The sequence below is a fragment of the Pseudopipra pipra genome, chromosome 9 (assembly GCF_036250125.1).
Source record: "Pseudopipra pipra isolate bDixPip1 chromosome 9, bDixPip1.hap1, whole genome shotgun sequence".
NCBI lineage: Eukaryota > Metazoa > Chordata > Aves > Passeriformes > Pipridae > Pseudopipra > Pseudopipra pipra.
In genome coordinates, this window is record NC_087557.1 from 23,931,411 (window position 1) to 23,938,143 (window position 6,733).

Genomic DNA, 6,733 nt, shown 5'->3' on the forward strand with positions numbered 1-6,733 from the left:
GGATATACTCTACAGCTTTTTCTGGGCATTTACAGGCACAGGAAGAAGTACAAAAGAAAACAGGGGGGGAGGAAAGAAAGCTGATCTATACATGTGATGCGAATGCAAAAATTTCGAGTTTGTGTGCAATGATTTCGGTGTAATAATCATTTGGTGAGAAGAAGGCAAAAATTGAGAGGCTGAAAAAGGTCAAAAGAGTATTGCTTCTCATGCACAAGTTATTGCCTGGGAGTGCACATCTCACATGAGTGTTTCCTGTTGTAGTAACAACAAGCAGTTTGTTAAAGCAGGCAGAACACACGGTGTGAGCAGCTATGCAGAGCACCTGGAAGAGTTTTGTGAAAATTGAGAGATTTCTGATTGAAATTTTTTCCACTGTGATTCGGATGTTCACTATACTGAGCAGGAAGCAGCTGAAATCACATTTTCTGAGGCAGCAAAATTGTGATTACATATAAAGTACTTGTCCTAGCTGGAAGAATGTGTAACAAAATCTGTAGCACTTTTCAAATAGCAAGGTTTGCATAAGTATTACTTAATCAATCTCTGGCTTTGTTATCTTCATATTTTATTTTATTATATTTAATTACTTTATTTGGTGTGCTAAACTCCTTCTGGGAGTCTGTCTTTTCAAAAAGCCGATGTTTCCAAAGGGTTTGAAGAAGAAATGCTGTTTGGATAATGTCTGGGAAACTAAAGTAGGTGGTGGCAGCAAGAAAGCTGGCAGTGTGGTCTGTCAGGGACAAATTCCTCTCATACACGCTGCTTAGAGAGATTCCCTTGAAATAATGCCATTATCCCCAAGAATATTGTCAACCTTTGCTCTTCAAATATTCTTTATCTCACATATCCAGTTATGAACTCCTTTCACAACTCATTATTATTATTGAGGGCTAACACTGTGCTTGGCCCGAGTCAGTAACACGCAAATCCTGCTCAAAGGGCTAACAAGCTGTGGTGGACTGCTTTCTTGCAGAAATGAAATCAAAGTCTAGAAGCAGGTCACATCCCAGCTGTGATATTTTCCCAAGGAAAGCAGCTCCATTAAGCCTACAGCCAAATCGTGATCTCCATCTGAGGGGCACATGATGCTCTATTATTTAGGAGCGGAGTATTTTAAAAAACCAAAGTCGATCTCTAGCAGCTGCCTCTTCTTTAAATCTTGAAACAAAAAAGGAAAGAAAGAAACCGCTCTTTTTAGGAGTAATGAGACATCCGAGGAGATGCCGTTTTAAAGCTATTTGAGATTCCACACAGCGGTACAACAAACACCTATTGCCGCAGAAATTTCAGGAACATGTGGGAGATGCACGCAAGCTGGATTAGAAACAGAACGTCCTCTAGCAAGCTTCATTTTCTTTTTTTTTTTTTTTTCAGCAAGCCACAAACGTTACTTTCATCCTCAAAAAAAAAAAAAAAAGGAAAAGAACTTTACAAAGGCTGGGAAGTGTGAGGAATTCACCCCACTGCACCTTGCCTTGCTGATAATCAGCTGAGCTCAGCCTTCAGCACACACCTCAGCTGAGCACCACAGCTGCACTTATGGCATATTCATTCTACAGTAAGGGTTGGACACTCCCTGTTTCACCCTTGCAAAGGATTATTTTGGCCAGATCATGATTGAAAGGATATTTTTAGCTGGTTTCTGCAGACAAAATGTCAGAGGATTTGTTTCTGAGTCAGAGATAGAGGTTCTGTTCAGAGTGTTTCTGGAGCACTTCTGCGTCCCTGCAACGTTACATCGTGGAGATACTGAGTTTATTGTTCTGTGCTGGTAATTAAGTGGGTGCTAAATATTGGACTGAGAGCTATAGCATCCATGCATGGGGTCAGTGACACCCAGCTTTGTGCAGAAAGCCCTGATGAAAGCTGGTGTTTTGAGAGATTGGAACCAAAGCTGGGCTTTGATGCCCAGTACGGACATAATCCAGGTAACTACACTAACTACTGGTTTGCCTCTCCCCACTGCTGCATTCATGTGTGCACCTGGAAGGTCATGAATAGGATAAAAGCACCATTTATTTACTCTCTTTGCTCATGGAGATCTTGGAGACCTTGCTGACCCTGAACTAGAGAAATTAGCTGAGCTCAGGTAATACAAACACATTCTCACCAGGAAGGAAATGAAGGCCTCCTGACCAGGTCTGTGAAAAATTGGGTTGAGCTGAATTTCAATAGTGCTGTTGATTTTAATGCCTTTATTGGTCTTTCTGCCATGACTGCTCTCGTTGGGTGTGCCTGATATTATTAACCTCCTACACAGTCCTCCCCATCTGACAGAAAACTGCCTACCTTGCAATCTTTGCCAAAAACCTGTTCAATCTTAGGCAGCTCTAACAACTATGTGCACAATGTGATGAGGTGAACAGCTGTAGAAGTGAGAGATATGGGAAACAGACTAATTTCTCTTTTATGACCAAGAATAGGATGAAGGATCTGTGCTAATACTAAACATAGTTATACTAAACCTCAGTCTGCTTTGGCTGCTCTTAAGCAATTATTCTCTATCTGATGTTTTATCTTTTAAATGAATCTGCCTCAGCTGCAGAGGTATGAGCAGATGCTTGAAGACTACCTTGCTGAGAGGGCTGAAAACACAGAGATGGGGATATTTGACAGACATTTCACATTTAGCTTGCCAAGAGTGTACCATATTCATTTGCAGCTGAACCCTAGGGAGAACATGGAGCTCACAAGTCTTTATGAGGGGTGGGATCACAACACCCTGTCTGTAACCTGCCCACCCCTCCCAGCCATTGCACAAGGGCCCTTGGCTCCCAGTTTCCTTGGGGAACAACTTATGGCATCTGCCAGGGATGTGTGGGATAAGAAAGTCAAAGACAATGTTTCCTGTGTCCTTGTTTTCCATCCTGCACTCCAGGAGAGTCAGGTACATTGTGCCCTTAATTATCCCCAATTAATAATTAAGCCTTTTTTAAGTTTCTTTCTTTTTTTTTCTTTTAAAAGGTTTCTCTTTCCCTTCCATTTTCTTTCCTTACTGTAACATTTTCTTGTAATACTGGAAAGCATTTCTTCATTGTTTGGACTAATTTCTAAACAGATTAAAAACTGTTGTAGCAGTCAAGCTTCAGTTCCTTCGTTTATTAGATTCAGAAGACAGCAAATTCCTTAAAACACAGATATAAACAGTTATGGTAATGCATTCTGATTTTATAATTAGTTTTCATCACAGGAAACATATAAGTTTGGGCTTCAGATTTTTCAGTACACTCCTCTCCTCCCATCTTTGACTTTGAAGTTCATGCATTTCTATTCTCAGCTTTACTCCCAGTCCTTGGTGAGCCATGTAGTAAGGGACAGAAACTTAACTCTCAGAGATGCCAAAACATAAGAGAGAAAGTCACAAAAGAACATGGACCTGTTGGAGTGAGCCCAGAGGAGGCCACAAAGATCATCAAGAGGGCTTGAGCACCTCTCCTATGGAGACAGGCTGAGAGAGTTGGGGGAGTTCAGCCTGAAGAAGAGAAGGCTTCAGGGGAGCTCTTAGAGCACCTTTCAGTGCCTTAAATGGTTAAAAGAGAGCTGGAGAGGGACTTTGGACAAGGGCATGGAGTGACAGGACAAGTAGGAATGGCTTTAAATTGAAAGATGGTAGACTTACATTAGATATTAGGAAGAGATTCAACCTGTGAGGTTGGTGAGGCACTGCAACAGGTTGCCCAGAGAAGTTGTGTCTGCCCCATCCCTGGAAGTGCTCATGGCCAGGTTGGATGGGGCTTTGAACAACCCAGTCTAGCGAAAGGTGTCCCTGCCTGTGGCAGGAGGATAGAACGAGATGATCTATAAGGTCCCTTCCAACCGAGGCCATTCTGTGATTCTAAGATATTTTTCAATTACTTTTGTGGGCACAGAATTGAGCTGTCGGAGCTTTGCTGAAAGCTGAATTTGGACCCTTGTTGTTATTACATACAACAAGAGCTTCTTAATTTTTGTTTTAATTACTTTTGTCTTGCATATCCAGAAGGATAGGAAATGAGTTTTATTAATACATTGAGAGTGTAATGATCATTAAAGAATAAAGAAAGGATTATAGTATTCTGGTGCAGTCCTCCCACATGGAACCCTGAAACCTAATTGTAGCCCTTGAGGGTTTGAGCATTGCCCTGCTTAATGATAATTTGTGTCACTGCTCCAAAAAAAGAAGTGGCTGTTAGGGCAGGAAAAAAGCTCTGATGAACAATGGGAGAGATTAAATTAGCATGAATGGGCAGAAGCCCCATATGTGATCGTAGAATCCATTAAGAAAGGTATTTCCAGGAGAAAGAGGGAAGTATTAAGACCATTGTACAAAACACTGATGAGCTTTGAACAATCTCATCTGTATAATTCTCATCACTTACCTTCAAGGAAAACAAAGTCAAGCTGAAACAGGTGCTGGAAAGGACAGTGGGGTGACAAGGGGGAACTGAAGAGCTTGCCTGACAAGTGAGGATGTATATATTCTGTGTATTGAAGTACAGCAAAGAAAGCCTTGAGCTAGCACCTGCCCAAGATTGTGCATCCAGATGGTGCACTCAAATCTGGAAATAGCAGCCTCAGTGTAGCCCTGAGCCTCGACTGCAGTGCAGCAGCACTTCTTTGCTCAGGTGGAATGATGTGCTGAAACACCGTTACGGCTTCTAGAACTCGATCTGGCTCCCATGGAGTCTGGCTTGCACAGCTCTTCTCCTTGTGTTGTAATACATCCTAAAAGCTTGCTGAAGCTACACAAGTCAAGACCAGAGGGATATAATCTCGCTCTTTTTAAGGACACTCACTGAATTTTGTGCCTGCGTGCTATGGATAGGGTGAGTGAAGAAGGAAGAGAAGTGATTAAACCTGGGGCAAGATGTACTTAAACTGGTCATGAAAACAGTAGGAGCTCCAACCAGCAGAGGAGCAGTTCTGCAGTGGCTTTGCCTTAGTATTCAGTCTGGCTCTTAGGAAAGGTTTATTGCCTTCACTAGCAAGTTAAAGGATACCACAGTGTTGCCAACTACGGTTGTTCAGCCACTTCTGGGTGAGAACTCTGAGGTGGCAACTGATTTTCAGTACATGGTAATTTCTGCAAAGCCTGGACAGGGGAAGTAAAGATTTGCCTAAAACTACTGTGTGTTTTGGAGACCAAGTTCAATACCAGTTCCTGTGGCATGGAAGTTGCTTTAAAGCCTGTATATGGCAAAAAAGTGCAGTGTGAAATTCTAAAAGTTTTGTTGAACTTATCTAATGCATACTGTTGATGTGTAGTGATGACCTGAGATCTGCGCTAGAGCACTGGTTCAGTATGAACCAAATGTCTTCTGTATGAATATTAACTGAACTCTGACCTCCCAGGGTCTCACTGGTCCTGCCTCTGATCTTGATTCATTTGTGATGGGCCTAAATAAAAGTCTTACTAGTACAGAACATGACTGCTCCTTATCTGTGGCAGGAGACAGTCCTGCACAAAAGGCTGTTTGTATAACTTTGCAGAGATCCGAAGCTCAGCTGAAATGAAGATTTCTGCATGTGTAGGGCAAGGCTTACAAGATGAGTCCCTGCTGTGCTGTTGTCCCTGAGGCAGTGGTGGGGCTGTGGGGTAGGACCCATCTGAGAGCAGCACACGGGTATGAAGAATCTCTGCTGTGTGTGCTTAAGCACTGCACCAAAGGCAGAATACATTTGTTTATTTCGCTCTTCAAGGCAATTTGTACTGACTAGAAGAGACAGAGACCGTGGAGGTTAAATATTCAGGGTGGGGATTTAGCTGTATGGATCCTATTAAGGTTAATGGAAGTTGTACCACTAAGTCCCTTTGCGTCACTCAGTGAATAGTCAGGAATCCTTGTAGCGTGAGCCTTAACAAGAGTTTAGTCATAAGCAGCAGCAGCACAAGAAATAAAACTCATTTGATGAGCTAAATAAAACCCTTAATTCAAGAGCAGCAAGTTTTGTTGTAGTTGCTGTTATATTCAGAAAAACAGAGTTAAAGAAGAAATTCAGATTTTCTAAGAAGCAATTTCTGTTTTCTTGTCTGAGATCCTTTTCTAAGGCTTATGATGCAACAGTTTTCGGTATTATCTCCATGAAGATGTCATCAGATTCCCATTCTGTCCTGTTTCAAATACCTCCTGAGAAATTTGAGCCACCTTATCTACACTGAGAGCTAAGCATGTTGAGCCCTTGGCACAAACTGGGCTGCAGTGGAAGTGCAGTCAAGATACGACTTTAACCTTGGATGTAGCAGTCCCAGGCCTTTGACCTGTGATGCTCTTTCTGTAATATCCAGGTGCAGTATTCAACACCCATAGTACTGCACTCTGGATTGTTGGATTTCTTTCTGGTGGACCGTAATAGAAAACAAGAGGGGAGGGGAAAACTGTCTTTTATGCAATAAATCGTATCTCACTGGGATGTAGGGAAATTGCAGACACCCTGGATTGGGCAAATTTGAATCCTCCAAATTTGGAGGATCCCCCCGGAGTGTCTGTAATTCTCCTGAAAATGCTTCACGTGATAAGATCTTTGCCTCTTCAAAAGTGGCTTTTGAAGTCGCTTTTTGCAAAAACTCTGTTCACCTGTAGGAAGATAAGGGTTAAAAAGGCTTTCTGCCTCTGGGAGAAAACAGTAGATTATCAGCCTTATCCTCCTCAGAAACATACAGATAGAGGTCATCTGAACCTTTATGTGACTCAGGACTCATTTTCTCTAATACAATCATATGTTTGATGATGGATTCAAAGAAAATTGCCCA